Source organism: Lepidochelys kempii, chromosome 8, assembly GCF_965140265.1.
Source record: "Lepidochelys kempii isolate rLepKem1 chromosome 8, rLepKem1.hap2, whole genome shotgun sequence".
Classification (NCBI taxonomy): Eukaryota; Metazoa; Chordata; order Testudines; family Cheloniidae; genus Lepidochelys; species Lepidochelys kempii.
In genome coordinates, this window is record NC_133263.1 from 60,763,588 (window position 1) to 60,783,791 (window position 20,204).

At 39.6% G+C, this 20,204-nt stretch overlaps 1 long non-coding RNA gene across 3 annotated transcripts in view; it reads right to left on the reverse strand.

The window, feature by feature from the left end:
• Positions 1-931: 931 nt before the first annotated feature.
• Positions 932-20,204, reverse strand: part of LOC140915982 (uncharacterized) — a 180,597-nt gene continuing 161,324 nt past the window's right edge. Inside the window, exons 5-6 of one of the 3 annotated variants that reach the window (XR_012160338.1) lie at positions 1,569-1,718; positions 936-1,381 (exon numbers count right to left, since the gene is read on the reverse strand). This is a non-coding gene — a long non-coding RNA (uncharacterized lncRNA). Of the gene's footprint in view, positions 1,719-20,204 lie in introns of all 3 variants that reach the window. The other 2 variants (XR_012160339.1, XR_012160337.1) reach the window with 2 other exon arrangements.

Genomic DNA, 20,204 nt, shown 5'->3' on the forward strand with positions numbered 1-20,204 from the left:
TTATAGTGATGGGTGCTAGAGAAAATCCTAATAGATAACAAATATGATCCAGTATATATTTTGATGAGCATTTCAGGACAGTCTGATCCAGTCAGTTAATAGTTTTGTCAGGCCTTTAGTTGACAAACAGGTTCCCCCCTTCCCCTCCAAAAAAACATACTGACAAAACTTGCTCATTAATTGCAGGATCCTAGGAGGTGCATGCTGTCCCTTCTGAGATATTTAAGCAAGCTGGAGTTGAGGCTACTCAGAGCCTTTCAGAACTGAGTCCTATGAACTGTGGCTCCTATGAGAGATTTTGCAAGTCACTTCAACACAGTGTCACAAGACAAACAATGGAGGTGATAGGGCTTCCAAATTGTGTCATTACTAAGTGCTGGTAGTTTTGCATTGACTATGAATTAGTACCTGTTTTGTGCTTTCCCATAGTAAGGTGTTCATGCTGAACAAATGAGGAAAGCAGGAGTTTTCTGAATATTGGTGAGGATTATTGACAAATGCTATACAACATCATATCTAACTTGAACTTCCTTGGGCCTGCTTCAGATCACAATGATGCCTTTTGACTTCCTATAATGAGTTTCTTGTGAAAGGCTCACATACAATTACTTAAAAGGACCTGAAACATACACTGCAGCATGTCTTGGACGACGTTATTGTTAGTGGGATTTGGCAAATGTTTAAACAGCACTAACAAAAGCTTATATTGTACAGAACCACCAGCTCTGGGGAAATGGGGCTTAGCTACTTAAATAAAAAGGAAAAAAAAGAAAAGAAACTAAGCTATATAAGAAAACATCTGGTGTTCAAGTCAGAGCTTTCCAAAATTAGAAGTACAGCATACAGTAGTGTCCATAAAAACAAGAATTCTTTGTTTTAGATGTGTAACATATAATATATTTTATTCATATTGCACAAGTCCCCTGACAGATACCTTAAGAAACTGAACAGCATACTTTGGGCTTTTAATTTGATTTGTCTGTTGAACAGAATTTATATTTTAATATAAGTGTTGCCTTGTCACTTTTGTAAAGCCTAACATTTGAGACATAGAACAAAAAGTAGCCAGGTATCAGGAATTTGAAGGAGAAACACAGCCTGTATTTTGAAACTCTGTAGTCAGCAAATCCACCAGGTATCATCTACCATTTCTCATATTAAATTGAGTTTATTATGTTCAGTTTTATTATCTTGAATAACAAATGCATTAATAAAAATAGGGCATTCAAAAGAATTACTGATGCTTCCAATGTTAATGTGTCTTGACAAGGAGTTTAAGCAAACTGCAAAAGAAGGCTATAATATTTTACTGGGAAGTTCACCAGGTAAAATTGAGGCCTTTGACTGTCTTATCATTTAACAGTAAAAGGTGTTCGCTGCGCTGCAAGGATGAAAAAAAAAAGGAAAAACCTTAATGATCTTTAAGAAACACATCTCACTTCTTGGGCACTGTATCAAACCTCCAAACCCCCACCCCTAGGTCACACACACAAAATAAACCAAGGGTTTGTCTCTCTGGTGCTGATACACAATCCATACAAGAATTAGAATGATGCCGATTGACTTACTGGGCTTTGGATCCAGTCCTACTATCTTCCATTTTGGAAATAAAACTGATATTACTTTGGTCCTTGCTTTATCTTCTGATCTTCCCAGAACCAGAAATATTTTCCACAAAAGGTTGGTCATCTGATACCTCTAACAGCCAAGGACTACACCTGTTGATGAGAGTAAGTAGATAAGGTTCTTTCACATAAAATCATGACCATAATGATTTTAGTTGTACTCTAGAGCCCAGCTATTGTTGATCAGCATTTTAAAAAGTAGTTCTCATATAAAAATGTATTACAAATATATGTCTGACCTACCAGGATAATTTAAAAGGTATCGTGTGGCACAAACCCAGACTACGGAACATCACAAAAACAATGGCGAAGAAATCTTAAAATGAGATAGGATTATCATATTCTGTCAATATTTATACAGCATTAGTTTAATAAGTTAGCATTTTTTGTGTCACAACTTATAGTAATTCCAGTGGACCCACACAAAACAGGTTTGAGTGAAACACAGGCACTTTTGGGTCTAAAATGAAGGACATGCTCCAAAATGAGAACTGGTTGTAAGGTACGGAAAAGTTAAAAATCTCCTTATTTTGAGAAGCAAATTTAGCATAGCACTGAAGTTGTTGTTCCATGTATTGCAGCTATATGTCCAAAGCCTTTATGACCAGATTTAAGTCTGTCCTCTCCCACAGAGACTGAGTAGACACTGCAATTTTCAAGATAATTACTCCATAGAGCTGAACTTCTCCTGATTTGTTTTCTTTTACTGAATCATATTCAGACATGATGTCAAAGTTGGTGTCAAATCAGAATACCCTTTCTTTCCCTAGTTTTCCCACAGACATCCAGAGATTTACCACTTTCAGGTTTAAATCAATGGGACTGCTTGTGGAGCAAGTTCCTACTTAACATGAGTAAGAGTGGCAGAATTGGGGCCTAAAATGACCCCTCCTAACTTTAAAATAAGAGATAGAATTATTCACACCCTTAAATCCTCCTGTTTGCTTTTCTTGGTAATTTCCACTCTTCTGACTCCTTGGTATGTGAGTGATACCAACCCATTAGCTCTTACATGTTGATGCAGTGATATATAAATTCAGTGATATATAAATATGTGTTTATGTGCATGTGTAGCTACAAGTCACTAAGTGGGTAGGAATCTAGAATGAATCTAAATCCTAACAGATTCTAGAGGGAGTCTAAGTCCCCCCATGATCTTCAGAAAGAGAAGAGCACATTGAGAGAGCCGGAAGAAGGTATAAATTACAATATTTTTAGGCTCTCTCTAGACTCACCTCTGAGTCTTGACCATATCCTTTTTTCTTTTTTGCTTTGAGAATTCTTGAAGTTGTTAACTTTGCTCTCAACATTTTACTTTCATGAGAGGCTACTTTGATGCAAAACATATGTATATAAAGAGTTTTAATCAGTAGACATGCAGGAGGTCTGATTACACATATAGCTACTGGCTCCTATCCTTCCTCCAAGCCTTCCTACACATAATAAAAACATATTTGACTTAATTTGATATGTTTATTTTAATGATATTAGGAGATTCTTAATAAATGGTACCCTATTCTTTCCCTAGTTTTCCCATAATATGTTCCTAGCTCTTTTTTACATGTTACTTAACCTTTTAGCCCCAATTACTGATTAAGCACTCTCCTGGGTCTCCTATGAGTTTTGGAACTTGAATGGCACCTTGTTCCTTGCTAGCCCTTTGCTCTTTCTTGGTGTTGCTAAATTTCTCAATACTCTCTTTGGACTTTTGCTTCACAGATCTGGGGGAAAGGTTGTTGCAGGAGTAGATAACAGACTTTCCTGGTCTTCCCTCAATACTCCTTGTCATCTTTTAGAGATCCAAGTTGTTCCACTGGCTAAGTCAAGCTCCACACTACACAGCTACTTAAGCCTTAATTCTTCTAAGGCCTCCTTGATTTCTGTAGTTTAGGATCAGGCCCCATTTGTAAAACCCATACAGTAGTTACATGCCCTTTCATATTTTCTTTCCACGCAGCAAATTCCTCAGTTGCAGACCTTCCATAGTAATTTCCTTTACTGCAATTGAACTTTTATTTTCCTCACCCATAAAGGAAAATTGATCAACAATTTCAGAGTTGGGTGCCTAAACTGGCCCCTAAAGTAGGGTGTGCAACTTATTTTTGAGGGCTCAATGTTAGTCAGTTAGGGCCTGATTGTCAGAGGTGCTGAGTATCTCTGAAAATCAAGTAACTCATATAGGTTTCTACAGACAGCTTTACATTTAAGTTTCACTGGCTCTTGTCTGGAGAGAGTTTGACTCCTGATTAATTTTTTTCAGGCTTCTAGGACTTTATTCTTTTAGAATCTCAGATTCCTTCTTATCTAAATTTCTGTCCCTAAAGCAGGCAGCCAATATTTGGTCTTCCTTAGAATGATTATCTTGGCTATTTAGGAGTCTCATATCATAATCAGTTTTCCCCTTTCTTCCTTGTTTCTTGTCAATAACTAAATACGACATGAACAAGCCACACACACACTTCATTAGTCTGGGCACCAAAATATTCTTGATTAAGAGGTTAATAAGTAGCATCCCTTATTGCTGAGAGATGTAGTTGCTCTGATAACCCATTTTCAAGAACAGGGAGCTCAAAGGTTTGAGCAACAGCCTTACCCTAATGAGAAACTGCTTAACCTACCCTTTTGTAATTTGTTAATATAACATTGTAAAAAAATTATTCATTTTGACTCTGAGTTTGTGGCTCCATTGCACATGAAGGAGGAACTAGAGCCCACAACATTTGCATCCAACATGTTTGCCTGTTCCATTTAAAATATACACAGGAGAGGGCTCTCTCAGAAGATATTCCTAGAAATAAGGATCACAACACAGTGGGTATATGGGTATTACAGATGCAAATGAGAAGAGAGTATGTTTATTAGCTTACCCTTTAAAATTCATTACTGAGATCTTCTCTTTTGAGATCTTTCTTTTTCCCCAGTCTCTGCCCTTGTGCATCCTAGAAAGATTTTTCAAACCGTGTTTTGAATCAGAGACATATGGATATGAGATGTTTGTATCTTGTACCTAGATTTCATAGTATGTCAGCATTTGCCTCTTGGAAGGTCACCAGTGTATAAACTGAAGCATAATGCTGGGCTATAAAGTTTTTACATGTGACAGAACTTGGACAACTCTGCACCGGCTAATAGCGGAAAGGGTATTCAACATAAAATCGTACAAAGATAGGAAAAGAAATCAAAGGGACCCTTCATAGTTCCCATTAGATGACCATGAAAATATATTTAGAATAACCAGTAGGGAGATCGGCGTAAGGAATGATCTCATCCCTTGAAATGCTGATGAACAGTTAATTTTATTTATCTTCCTCAGTGCCCAGCTTTTCCTTTTATTACCTCTCACAGCGCCCCCACATGCAAACTTATCATGGTATAACAGAATCTGCTCTGAGGCATCAGCAAAATGGCCAGGCCATTCTGCTTCATGACATTTTTCCTTAGATCTATGTAACTGAATAAATGACAGAAAATTAATTCTTTCTTCTGTACCTAGCTGCCACCAATAAGGCCACCACACAGCTCCTAAACAGCTAATAATAATTAACACTCTTCCATCCTTGTATCTCAAACACGTTACACACATAAGACTCCTGTGAGATAGGTATTTTACACAAGGCTATAATGAATTCAGAAAGGTTAATTTCCTTGCCCCAAGACAGAAAGAAAGCGTACTTTCCAAACTTAGAAGATAACCTGGGAATTTTGTCTCCCTGCCCTCTGCCTTAACCTTTATCCAACTCAGCTGCAGGGTTTTGCAAGGACATCTTCAGACAGTCAATACATAGCCCTTGTCCTCCTATTTCCATGAGCCTTTGTTTATTGACATCCTTTGCTGTATTAAGTTTAATACGGATTGTGAGCTCTTTGGAGCAAGGACATGCAATTTTATTTGTGTGTAAAGCTCCATACACCCATGGTGCTGCATAAACAATAATAATAAATGTAATAGATTATAAATTATGTAGCTTGTTTTCATTAACATAGCCTTTGTGGGGAGTAAATCAGTGACCCTTTGTGTAATCTCTGAAGACCATTTAGAATGTCAGAAGCTAATGAAGTTAAAATTTTTTGACTGACACACATTCTGCTAGTTGGCCTTCTTTGTACCAATGCATACAATATTTGTACAGCCACTTTGGTCATTGAGGTTTCTCTTTAAGCTGCTTATGAGAATGCATGCCTTACTAGAACACATATTGCCCAAAGGTTTAAGATACTGACTTTCAAAAAAATGTAGGCTATGTTGGATGGTTTTCAATCAGTTTATTAGTGTCCAAAAAAGGATACAGTCTGTCACCACTTCCCAGCTCTATGATTGATTCCCTGAATTAGGAGTTGGAAAGCGTACTAGGCAGTGATGAGCTGCCAAAATCTGAAGAACTGGTCCTTCAGTCACTCCAAGTCTTCGGCGGCACTTCAGTGGCACGCTTCACTTGCTCCGGGTCTTCGGCGGCACTGAAGGACCCGCCGCTGAAGTGCTGCTGAAGACCCAGAGCGAGTGAAGGAACGCCGCCAAGTGAGTAAAAATTAAAAAGGGATTCTCAGCCAGGGGAGCCTCCCCAGCCAGGAGCTCCGGCAGGCTGGACAGGACGGTCCTGCGGGGCGGATGTGGCCTGACGGCTGGAGTTTGCCCAACCTTTTAACACCCGCTTCTAAACCGGCTTCAAAATTTAACAACCAGTTTGCGCAAACCGGCTCCAGCTCACCACAGGTATTAGGTATTTAAAACTTTGGAATAAAGAAGAATCACTGACTGGGCCTAACTTTCTAGATGACTTTGCTTTCCTTCCATGGCAACCTTTACACACGCACAAACTGAAAAATGATGAATGTTGTGGGAAAGACGGCTGGATTGTAAATGCTGCAAAGTCAAAGTTGATCTCTAGATGAAAATGTAGCAGGAGAGGAAGCAGAGAATGTACTCTCTGCTAGTAAAGAATGAGATGAAATGGAATATTTAACTTACTGGGGTCAGTCAAGCTGCAAAGGATAGTGAGTTCCAAAGGGAAAATAAATGAAAAGATTAGAAAAGCAAGCACTCCATTCTGTCAGCTAGCGTGATTTTTTCACAGAAGCTGTATCAGTGTAAGTATAACAGTAAAGTGATACAATAGAAATACCTTTCAGGCAGTGTTTGCATATGATATCACAAAGCATTCTGCTGAATCAGCTACAAATTACAATGCTAAATGGATAGAATTTAAATTGTCCTCTGCCAAGTTAATTTTAAATTCTCTCTGTGTGGGAGGGAGTGAAATAAGCCTTGGTAAAAGGTACTAGATTAATAGACTCAAAGTCCTGTATTCAGCAAAGTATGACAAGGGTAAAAGTAATGCAAGCATTGTCTCCCTGTCCCACCAATGTGCTGTGTCTGTGACTAGAAGGAGAAAAGATAATCCAAGTCTTTCTTGTTCTCTAGTATTGGGCTTTCTGCCATTTTTAATGATGTGAACACTTCATTTCAAGCTGAACTGAAAACACCATATTTATGAACTCACTTCATCCTATTTCAAAGTCTGTCTGGGGGAATTTAAAGTTTTGCTTATTGTAGTCAGTGCTAAGGAATTCCAGAATTTTAGATTGGTGGGAATGGAACCAGAAATTCAGATTTGCAGCTAGGTTGTCCAATGCTCAGGGCAAGGGGCCAACTTCATTTTGTGTCTTGTACAGCACTGAGCATATTGAGAGAACTGAAAAATTAATCATATTCAAGATAATACAAAAACTAAGGATCAAATTTTCAAACTTAAAATTATGCTCCTAAATCCACATTTAAGCACCAAAACATAAGAGGTCCTACTCTCAAAAATGTTAATTTTTACAGCTTCTATTATCTTCACTGGAATTTGTGAGTACTCAGCACATCTGAAAATCAGGCCATTTATATTTAGTGACCAAAATATAAATTTAAGGTGGGGTATTCAGAAGTGGTCAACATTGGCCTAATTCTGCTCCAGTTGAAGCCAATGAGAATCATAGAATCACAGAATATCAGGGTTGGAAGGGACCTCAGGAGGTCATCTAGTCCAACCCCCTGCTCAAAGCAGGATCAACACCCACTACTCACATAGCCTTCAGTGGGAGCAGAGTTAGGCTGCCAGTGAACACTTTTGAAAATCTCACCCACAGGAATCTAACTTTAGGTACCAAGATTTGAAAATGTCATTATTTTGTCATAACAGGTGATTGGTATGTCCAATGTCTAACATCAAATACAGATTTGGTCTCAAAAGCTCACTTAACTTTATGCCAGTAAATTAACTGAACAAATGCCAATAGCACAAATGTGCATTTGAGTTGACACATTGATTTTGTGTGTTTGGCAGGTCTAAGTAAGTAATTACCAACTCACTTGGGTTCTGCTCAGTTTAATGGGATGAACAGAGCCAAAATGTATTTTGTTTTCTTTTGAATATTTTTGCTGAAAAATTTCTTTGGTTTTCTTCCCAGGGGAGGGATAACACTACACATAAAGGGACAAATTTTAATAATGGTGACCAAATTTAACCCACAAAAATTTGCACCATCATTTTTTGCACCTTCAATTGAACTAGCAGGCATAAATCTGGGTAATTTTGTCTCTTCCCACCTGGACAGAAGGTTAAACATTAGAGCTTTAAAATTTGCAATTAGTTAAATTACAATAGTTTTGAGGTATTTCATATTAATCTATGTTTGCAGTGGTAATATCAAACACACATTGGGGTGTGTTTTTTATATATGTACTATCCCCAGTCAACCTAAATATTCTCTGCAAACATGTCCTTTATTTTATTCAGCATTGTGGTATTCCAATAACTTTTGTGCGACTGACAAAATGGCAGGGTACCTATTAATTCCTACTGCTAATAAGTCATGAATCAAGCATATTCTTGGAGTATAACTCTTTTGTAGCTCTAAAATGTCTGGTCAATTAGTGGCTAACTCATTCTGAAATGTTTGTATTACTCTGCATTTCTACAACATATGCCAAAAACATCCTGTGTCAATTTAAGATTACTACAGTTAACCACAGAAATGCTTTGGTTGGATTTTTGTAAAATAATAAAAAAATAATAAATAATAATAATTTCTGACTGGGGCCTTTGCATGCTGCTGTAGTGCCCATGATAAATAATAAGTAAGGATATTTTAAAATTAATATAATTTAGTTTAATGTATAAGGATATTGTTTTGGTTTGCTCTTCAGGAGTGTGGAGGAAAGCACATATGCATTAGTCATTTAGAAATCGTCCATAGGAGAGGGCAGGGTGGAACTACTCAGAGGAAAAAGTTGGAAACATGAGGTTAAATCCCCAGGAGCAACAAAGCAGAGCTTGGTACACCTAGGGAAAGTCATTTTGCATCACCTTTCCATCCCCCTAACCCAAGGCAGTGGCAGGGGTGTGCTACTGTCCCACTATGCAAGTGCAACTATCCTGCACCAGCACATAATAGCCCTCAGGACTGCCCCGTCTCACCTCTGATATCCTCCCTCCTCACCACCAATATTCCACATAGTGGTATACGCTTACCCATAAGATAAGCCAGGGAAATCCTCAGCTGCTGTCTTAAGGCAGTTCTTTACCCCCTCTATGTTTCTGAGGCAGCTCAAAAGGGACATAGGAGATGCCAAGGGTCTGGTTATATCTTACAACCAGGTATCCACTCTAGCGTCTCTGCTATAAGGGCCTGATCCAAAGCACATAGAACTCCATGGAGAGATTCCCATTTATTCCAAAGGACTTTGGATCAGGGTCTAAATCTGCACCAAGGAGAAATGAATGCTTTTATGTGTGAGAAGAGAAGCTACTTTGTGCTGCAAGTTCCCATGGAGAAGTGGCTTAGCACATGCACCAAATAGCTGGGGAAGTTAATGATGTTAATGTCAGCATTAATTCCTCCTCTAGCACAATTTCACAAGGGTATAAATAAGCAGCCACCACAGGGAAAGTCAGTTGCATCACACCACATGAGATAGCCATGTTGCCAGCAGTGGGGAGTGGTCAGAGAATGCACAAAAGCAGCCAGATTTCATGTGGACAGAGTGAAATCATTTAGTATGGGCCCTCTGCTAATTCATCTCCTGTAGAAGGTAATGTGGTGGATATCTCCAGATACCAGAGTCCACCCTCCCCATTCTTCATTGCATGTTTACATGAGTAGAAGCAGACCTTAGCTGCAGAATGCACAAGTGTGAATTGGGAAGTTAATGCTTAAATTGAATTCTCTAAAAGGTAATATAGTTTCCCTCCCAAGCATGCAGGGCTGGCTCTAGGCACCAGCTAAGCAAGGGGTGGCATTCTGGCTGTTCTTGGGGCGGCACTCCAGCAGCAGCCCCGGCGGCTGCTCCTCTCTGTTGTTTCCTGTGGCAGCAATTCCGCAGCTGCTGTTCTGGCTCGGGTCTCGCCGTAGGTGGCAGCTCCCTCCGATGTTCCTGTTCTCTCCGCCGGTCGTGTATTAGGGAGGTTTTTTGTTTTTTTGGGTTTTTTTTTGCTGCTTGGGCCGACAAAAAATCAAGAGCCAGCCCTGCAAGCAGGTTCCCTGTTTAATAACATCTGCTTCCAGACTCTAAATTGGCTGTTAATTGCTGGGTTATTAGAGATCTCTCTAAATTATTGAGACTTTTTGTGAGTTCTTAACGGGTCCAGATTCTGCTCTGAGTTACAGCAGTGTAAATTCAGACTAATTCCATTGACTTCAGTAGTTACTCCAGACTGACAACAGTGTAGAACTGTGCTGGAGCGGAATAATACCCAACAAGTGTATGGTAATTAATGACAGGTTTCAGAGTAGCAGCCGTGTTAGTCTGTATCCGCAAAAAGAACTGGAGTACTTGTGGCACCTTATGTCAATAGATAACAAAGCAATTATTCACTCAGAGTTACTTGGAGACATGTTGATGATCTTAACAGAAATGGAAGTGATGGAAGAGAAATCATCCACCAAAATTCATTACCCCACTTAGTATTACTTTGATGCACATTACCCACTATCCAGCAATTAGCAGCACACAGATGAACTGCTGTGATTATGTGACTTCAGTGGGGGCTCTGCACAAGTGATGCAGTCCTTTCATGAATTGCCACTTGCAGGTTAGGTCCCCATCATTGTGACATAAAGGGGGAATGTGCTGCTGGTACCCCTGTGACCATCACAAGGTTCCTGCTTTGATTCACTAGCAGTGGTGTCTGTATGGCTGCTGTATTTCAGTTTCAATTTCACCAGGCTGTACAGCTGCTGAAAGCTTTAGCCTTGCCCAGTGCTCAGTGCATAGAGCCAAACACAGAAATCAGTTCAAGTGTTATGCATTCTACTGCACTGTAAGAAAGCAAATTCCGCCAGCGGCTGTTTTTCAATGACTGCTGGTGCAGAAAAAAACAGCAGCCAAAAATATATCTGATATATTTCAGAATAGCATAGTGGTAGAGATAAACTCCTACAGGAATTACCAGCTGGGCTGCAATGTAGAACAAGGCAGTGTAAAATGTAGAGGTATATAGGGAGATCATTTACATTTCTATGGCTGTAAAGATAGGCTGTTAAAATGGAATTTTGTTATTTAAGGTGTTAGGCTGAACCTGCAGACAGAGTTTTATGGTTCAGGAGTGAGCTGTACATGTGACCTTTCCTTTAGTCTCTCCATGGGACTTCTGTCAGATGGCAGGCCTACACCTTCATTTCTCCCTGAGTGAAATCCCATGATTCAGCCCATTTTTAACTGTGCCCTTGGTTTTCTCAACTTGATTACTTCCAGAAGGTCCAACTGGATTTGGCCCCTGTTCTAGAATAGTCTCTGGGTGCTCTAGGAACTTTGCAAGCAGACAAAAAAGCATTAAAATAACAAAACCCTGAACACAGCTTAGCTCACCTAAATCTTATCTTTTCATGGCCTGTTTAGGTGGGATCCACTTGTTCCAGTCCATCTCTGCAGACCTTCTCTTTCAGTCAGCGTCTCTGAATTCACAGACACTCTTTGACCCATTTAAAGTTCCTATGTCTGCCCTGGCACCCTGAACCTTTTGCATACTGGTTTGTGCATCTTCAGATGGGGTTAGAGGTAGGTTACCATATTTCAGGTTCCAAAAAGGAGGACACTGCTGGGGGAAGGGAGTGCTGGAGGGGGTATTTGGAGGGTGGTGGAGGGGTGTGTTTGTACTGGGAAGGGTACATGGGCGTGCTGAAGGGAATAGCTGGATCGGGGGTGCGGGAGGGGTGAGTGTACTGGTAAGGGTATTGAGTGAGGTTGGAAGGGGTACCTGCAGCAGGGATACTTACTGGAGGTGGGGGGCAGTGTCACTCCCTGTCACTGTGGCAGGGTAGCTGGCACAAGTCCAGGATGCAGTACCAGCCATCGGTCAGCACCTCTCTGTGCAAGCCCCTCCCCAGCAATGAGAGCCGGGGACTGGGTGGGCAGGATCCAGTAGCTGTGGCTGCAGGGGAATGGACAAATCAGCTGCGGATGCAGAGAGGGACGAATCAGGAAGCAGACCAATAAGGGCTCTTTCTGAGCTGCAATGACTGCTCTTTAAAAATCCTGGATATTGCCTGTTATTTGAAAAAAATCTACCCAGAGAGACGGTGGAGGACCAAAAAAGAGGCAATGTCTGGGAAAACCCAGATGTATGGCAATCCTAGTTAGAGGTAGTCTTCATACAGTAGATTCCTGGAAGTGTTTATTTGAGAACCAGACAATTGAACCATTGTTTGTGGGTTCCTACAGAGTTTAACCCTTTGTCACCTTTTAGTCAGCAATACCACAGCCACCAAACCCACATATAAAAAATGCTCCTTAAAAATAATACACATACCTCCCACATTCTTCACAGATGACATTTGTTAGTATATGTTTTAAAGTACAGCTAAAGACATGGCCAAATACTTAATAAGTACACAAAAAGAAAATGAACCGACTACTTGTTGATGAGATGTTGGGCCAGTTTCCTTGATTTTTCATTTTCTAGGGACAATGTGTGAAGCTAGCAGATTTTCTTTTTTTCTAAAATTAGTTACTGGTGTCTTAGATTTCTAAAATCATATCTAGCTACTCTAATATAAAATATATCATCAGCATTTCTTTTCCATTTGCATTCCCTCTTGCAGAAAAATCCCATAATTTAAAAGAGATTCAACTAGTAGCAAAAACTAAGGCCCTTGTCCTACTTTGTCCCATTGTCTTCACTCAAGTGGCTTCAATGGACCTTCATGTAAGTACAAGGCTCATTGTAGGATTGGGACTGAAATTGAGTTCTGTGGAAATTACTTGGAACACCTTTAGTATTTAATAGAGAATGTTCACTTTTCTACAGGATTTTAAAACCAGCCTACAGAATTTCACAGAGAATTAAATACTTAGTACTGATTTTATAGGGACAGTCCCAATATTTGGGGCTTTTTCTTACATAGGTGCCTATTACCCCCCACCTCCTGTCCCAATTTTTCACACTTGCTATCTGGTCACCCTAACTGAGTTCCATATGTTGGTTTAAAAATAAGAACTTTCCAATAATATTTTTTCTAGATTTTTTATCTTTTTTCCTGTTGCATCTTAGTTTTGTGGCCTCACCTCTTCTGGTTATTATGATATTCCCTGCTTCTTATAACTCAAAAGTGAACAGAAATGCTTTTTAAAAAACAATTCAATAATTGTTTAAGGTCCAAGTTTATTACCTGCATACATGCTAAGTTAAACTTTACTAAAAACAATCATTTTGAAGCAAATTATTTAAATATCTGTGGTACATCAATGGTAAACACTCTATTAAAGTTAACAGAGCCGGACTGGCTCTAATTGAGGATCTGTCTCTTAGAATGGTCACCATTAAAATGTCAGCACTTGCCAACAAGTGCCAGTGAGCAGTGTCTGAGGTACCACCCCTTTCCCCTAAACATGCCATTGAAAATGGCTGTCATAAGGCATGGTATCAGTTAGTAAAAGTTGAGTTTTTTAAACAACTGCACTTTCCAAGAGTATGTGTTTGTCAAAAATTTTCCATCAGAACCATTTTTAATCAAAATTTGATTTTTGACTAAATGACATTTTTATGAACAATCAGACAAATTAGTAGGGTTTTTTGTTCAAAAAACCAAACTCCCAAAACATATTTTGGCCCAATCAAGTGTTTCAATAAGGAAATGACATTGTGGTTCCTCATGGGACCTGTAAGTTCAGGTGACTCATGTTCCCATTCTCCTCAATGGGCTAGGATCCAATCAAACTACATCTCCCATGATGCATCACAGCCACGCAACTTCCAGGATTCATGACTTCCTCTCCTCATCAAGGAAGCATGTACTATAGTGAAGAATAAGGCACCAAAACTATAACTCACTTTAGGCACTGCAGAGGCATTTCATAATTGACATATTTTGGGGTTTGGCCTAAATATTTCAGATTCTGTTTTCTGCAAAAAAACTTGAAATTTTCCATTCCATTTTCTGATCGTCTTTAATCGCTAGCTCTTAATTTATAGTAAGAAAGGCAGGGAATACAGTGCCATAATTGTGGACAAAGAGTTACTTTCAGATACATACAATGGAACCTGACTGCCAAATTATGAGTTCCCTTTATGTGCAGATCCCATACTAATATCTCCAGTTCACTTCATTTACTTCAGTTACAGATCCTCACATATAGACAAAGCACAATGTCAGAGTCAGGATCCATCATGCAGTTCTGAGAGTGGAATTTTGCCATGCATTTGGTCCTAGTCATGGCATCTCATACAAGAAAAATACAGAAACCTGAGCCTAGATCCTTAAAGGTTAAAACAGAGAATTTTATTCCTGACAGGTAAAATTATAAAACTCTGAAGTCAGGTCTTGGCAGGCAACCTTTTACCAAAGAGATTGAGTGCTGACTAGTATGATGATTTGCATTAAGAATGAAAGTTTGCTTCAGTTCCTTATGATGACTTTCTTATTTCCACTTAGTAGCTTAAGTTGAAATTTTTGAGTTTGTTTAAAAAACCCCCCACTGTTTGGTAAAAAAATAAAAGTAAAAAGCTTTCCACAGTTATGGGCCTGAGGAGAGCTTAATTAAAGTTAGTGGATGCTTCTTTGAAATATGTCCATTCCCTTGTTGAGCCTGCTTGGAAGTTCTTGCTGTGTCAATACTGTACAGCATATTTTAGATCACAAGTCTGAAAAAAAGATACGTTTGCCCTCCTTTTCCTCCCAAAAAATGAACTCCCACTCTGATAAACACATTGATTTATTTTAAATGGAAATGGGGATGTGGCTTAGCCCTTCATAGGTGCAGAGTATCATCTAATCCCTGATTAACGACGTGATTGACTTAAAATGCCATCCCAGCAGAAAACTACCCACCAAATCTCTCTCTCTCTCTCTCTCTCTCTCCACCCTTTACGCCAATACACTTTTTTATTCAGTATTACATGCAAACAGTTTTAGCTACAATCAGAGTGAAAATAACTGAAAAGTATCTGGACTAAATTCTCCTTTCATCTATAGGTGCCATCCCATTGACTTCAGTGGGATTGCACCATTATAAGTAAGAGGAAAATGTGACCTTCTTTGGCTAAAAAGACAGATGCTTGTAAAAGGCCCTGAAGGCTCAACTTGTCTTTGTGTTTTTTCCAAGCAAACTGATGCCCCTTTGGATGGACTTCGGAAGACCACAGTCACAGAACATAACCACACTATGTTCTCAGATGACCTTTGCAGCAACTGCTGCACTTCATGAAGCAACTATATGCAGCTGTCTCATCATCATGAAACAAATATTCAAGTCTGATGTGGGTATAGTGGTGGGTCTCTACTCATATTGTCTTGACTAGCGACAGAGATTTCTTTGAGGTAGATTCCCTACCTGGGGAACCTGAGTACTGTTTCCTAGAATCTTTTTGAGAGGATTCTTGAGTTTTCCCCCTAGATGGCGATGCTTGATGTTGGGGGTCCTAGAGAATTGATGGTGAAATGCCACCCATGGATCCCAGTGTAGATATTGAGGGGGCCTGTGTGGTACATGTGGGGGCATCCAAGAGTGCTTGTGTCACCAGGATGGAGTTTGAGGGTCTTTCTTGAATATGTTCCCTGTCTCTAGTGACAAGGGGAGCCCTGAACCAAAATTGGAGAAATCAATAAGAAATCCACATCACCATCATCATTTGTAACATCACTTTGTAGGGATGGAGCACCAGCAGAAAAATGTGGTGACTTCATTGGTGCCGGGTGACTATCTGGAGACCTACAGGTCCTTGATACCAAGAATGGATTGGTATTGAAGTAAGGGGAGTCAGGCATCTTTGTCACCATGAGGTCTCAAGAAAATCTAAACTCCTCTGGTACCAAAATGGTGGTCAGTACAAAGGCAGCAGCCTGAGCTGAAGTGATTGTAGCAGAGAGACCAGATGGTACTGCAGGCTTTGTGTTCTGAGGAGTGTCTGCTAGATGACAGTCTTGTCTTCTGTAGTACCAGAAATATAGGTACTAAGAGCCTGGCTGATTCTACCAGTTCTGACTTAGAAGAGGAAGTCCTTTTTTCCTTGTCTCCTATATCCCTTGATGGTATCCATGATCTTCTGGAGCCAGAACCCTTAGATTCTTTGGGTTTAGTTGTAATCGCAGTGCTCAGTACTTGAGGAACCTCCAATCTCATGGGTACCAGGTTGGGAACTAGCAAATGTATTTACCTCGATTAGCGACAGAGATTTCTTTGAGGTAGATTCCCTCCCTGGGGAACCTGAGTGCTATTTACTAGAATCTTTTTGAGAGGATTCTTGAGTTTTCCCCTTAGATGGTCTAGGGAGTGTTGTGCCAAAGTGGTTCAGGTTCTCAATTTGTTTAGAGACTAATGTATGAGGGGAATCCCCTGGCCTGGATCAGAAGTCAGATGGAGGGAGCTCTTCATGATGAGGACACACAGTTTAATCTCCTCGTTCTTTCTGGCTCTCAATTTGAATGCCAGGCAAAATTACCCTTTTGGGGGACTTGTGACTCCCAAGGCAACAGACACACTGGGAGTGCCCGTCACTCACAGGGATAGCCTCCTAACATGAAAGGCAATGTTTGAAACCCAGAGAGCCAGGCATACCCTCTCAGATATGCAGAAGGTGTTGGAGGTGGTCAGAACAACAATATAAAAGAGGTTCCTGGTTGTGTAAAAGTGGAAAGACACCAAGGGAAACCTCAGCAGGAATCACCCCTTTATCCATGTCTACCTTTTAAGGGATTCATTAGACCCTAGAATATCTTTGAGGATGTGAATATGACTACAGTCTTAGTCATTGCATAGGTTTCCATAGGATTTATATCTAATTGGGAAATTGTAACTTTATTTATTGCTGAAAAAAAACTTGTAGTACAAATAAGACTTTGTACCTGTGATTGTGTCTGTGGTCACTATCATTGGTCTTTGTGTGTTCTGGAGTCTCCACATTTGGAAAAAGTACCAGAGGTGATTTTCACTCTGTTGAGCTTGAACCCATAGCAACAGGAGCTGAACCCATGGCAGTTTCATACATGATCACTAAGTTCTATTTAAATGTTAAAAGGCTACAATAGGGTACAGTGGTTGAGTAGCTATGCATTGCTTATGTAGTCTCTTCCAAAACAGGGCTTCTCTTCCCCCTGTGCGTAGGACAGAACCCTCAATTTATGCTCTGGGCTTTAATCAGTATTTACTGCTTACTTACTCCATGCTCAGGGAAAACTCCCATTCACTTCCACACTGTCCACTTCCATTACTTACTTCCACCTGCAACTTTTTCATAAGGACAGCTTTGTAAGACCCTTGCAGAAGAATCATTCTGCCATTCTAGTGTTGGGTAGAACTGTAACATGATTAATATACTTTGATGTCATTCTCATGCTTTCCATTTTGCTAACTTCTCCTCAAAATGATGCTATGCAGTTTCTTTTGATTCAGTATTGTTTTTAAGAGGACTTTTATAGCAACTTCTACAGGCTTAAATAAAATACCCTCCTACCAGCCATGGTAGCACAATAAGCAAATGGTTCACACAAATTCCACCATAGAGCTCCTACATACATAAGTTACATAATAAATGTGTTTGTGGTAGGTAGGATCATTATCCCTTTAGTCCCTTAATTAACTCTCTGACCCCTACAGATTGACATTAATGTAACTATTACTTCATATACTGTAGCTGCTGCTATGATTTCAGCGGCACCACTGGTAATGGTGTGTCAAGCACAATTATATTACTAAACTATGCATTATATGCCCCTAGCATTAGTCCCACACAGTTGCAGGCCTTTGACTCGCACTGGTAAAGTTCTGGAACAAACTGTTACTTATTAGAGCCCACCAGGAAGGCCAGCTTCTTAGTATAATTAGATCCCCTGAGCACATTGGATGGCTTCTCAGCTGAAGAGTTAGAAGAAAAATCACTCTAGAGTGTGGAGAGGACTGCAAATGCCCCTGTAATTAATTTTATTTTTGTCCCCCATTCTCCTGATTAGCAGAATAGAAAAGGGCATCACGTGCTGTAACAGAAGCTGAAATTGCCTCCTTTGATTGGATCGGTATCCTTTTCAATGCCTTTCATTCTGAAGATCACTGCTATAGAGCAGCCTTTTCTTTTGTGCACCAATGTAACTTCTGTAGTTTCTTGTGGAAAATAAAATCAGCCTTGCTTGAACACCAAAGGAAAACACTGAAAATAAGTCTTTGGCCTTTTAAATATTTACCTGTTTCTTCTATTGTTCACTGTTCCTGACTGTGGACTGAAGCCTGTCTTCCATAATTTGGCTCAGACTCTGATATTATCTAGCTAGTCTTATTCTCTTCTTTATTTTCATGCTCACTCTTGTCTGCATGTCGATCACTGACAATCTGTTGGCTGTTGCTATGAGCAAACTAATGATCTTTTCAGTGCTTGCTAACTTCTCTCTAGTGGTCTTGTGAGCTGTATAGGTAATACATTCTGTAGCCTATGAGCTACATTGCAGATTTTAAGTTAACTTAAAATGAGCTATCATATTCAGCAGTAATGCAAGGAACCTACAGACACAAACCTACAAAATATGAGCTTAAGCAGTTAGAATAAGGCAGTCATGCCTATGAGTCTTAGCATAAATAAGTTGACCAGCAGTGACCCTAGGTTACAAGGTGGCATAAGATATTATTTTGCTTATTTTGTAATATTCAACGTTGCTGAGCTCATGCACAAAATGCTGACAGGTTGCAAGATGTCAGTTGTTACCAGTTTTGGGTATTTTGGAACAGGAACATCACCAGATTTATAAATGCAAGATTACCACAGTAAGCAACTATTGTATATATTAATAAGTTTGGGACAATTATACTAAACTATAGGATAAGTGCACCCAACATTATTGGGGTGAGGAAGTTAATTATGGTCAATGGAGGCAGAACACTCTTATGAATATTCATAGTTGCCATGAGACCTTATAATAGGCCCAACCAAGATCTAGGCCGATTAGACTTAAATCACTGGATTTGCTTGGCATGCCAGAGCCAGGATAGGACCCCTGTGGACAACAACCTGCCTTCCCACCGCTAGGTCTCCACAAGAACTGTGTGAGTATGTCTATGATATGACATGGGACATCAAACTAATACTGCACTACTGCTACATTCTTGTTTGGATCAGAACATTTGTGTTTTTACAAACAGTGTTAATAGAATTATTGAAAATTTAACTTTTTCCTAAGTGTGAATGTTGCAGCTGTGCATGTCAATGTTCCCAATCAAACAGCTTGATTCTGGGACTAGAATATATTGAACCTTTGAAGTTTAATCAATTTGTTAATTGAGAATCTTTAAGTATTCAATATAACCAATATAATCAATAGGCAAGCAACAGATAAGGCAACAGAAGTGGCGCCCAAACAGGGACTCTGAGGGGGTGCAGGAGGACGACCCCTTCCCTGTAGCCTCTCTCATTTTAATGTCAGCAGGGGCTGAAATAATATTGGATCTACCAAATGTGTGAATCCTGCTTTGTCCTAAAATATAGTGCTGTCCCCCACTCCATCTTTCCTCCACACACAAGCCCACAGCAGGATACCTTGATCTTCTTTCCCAAACACACTCCTTCAGACTGATTCTTCTTCCCATGTTCTCATCATCGCCAATGAACTCTTTGACATTTCCTTCCCAGCCTCCCAGATGAGCTCTTGGTTTATCATTCACCCTGATGAATACAGCCCCTTTAGATCATCAGGCCTGAAGGTGTACAAATATTACATTATTTTGCCCCTGAATGTCAGCACTACAGTATTTAATAATTCACTCCCTTTTACTTTGCAGCAGTTATGATTGTGTACATTCTTTTTCATTGGAAGCAGTAGATTTGTATTGTTCTTTTAAGAGAGTGAGCATTTTCTACAGTTCATTCCGTATACAAAAATGTGTTTAGTTCCTGGGTGAAGCTCAGGGAGCATTTGCGCTATTCAAGAGAATTCCACATTGTAATTTACTGATACAGAGTTTAATCTATTAATCTATTAAAAATACAAAAAAGGCAGTGAATATTCTAATGTATTAATGTACATTCTTAATTTAATATTATTTAAATGTGTCATTAAATAATACCCTTTTAAATGTACTTCTGATGCTGAGGTAATCCAGCTTTAATCCACAGAACAAGA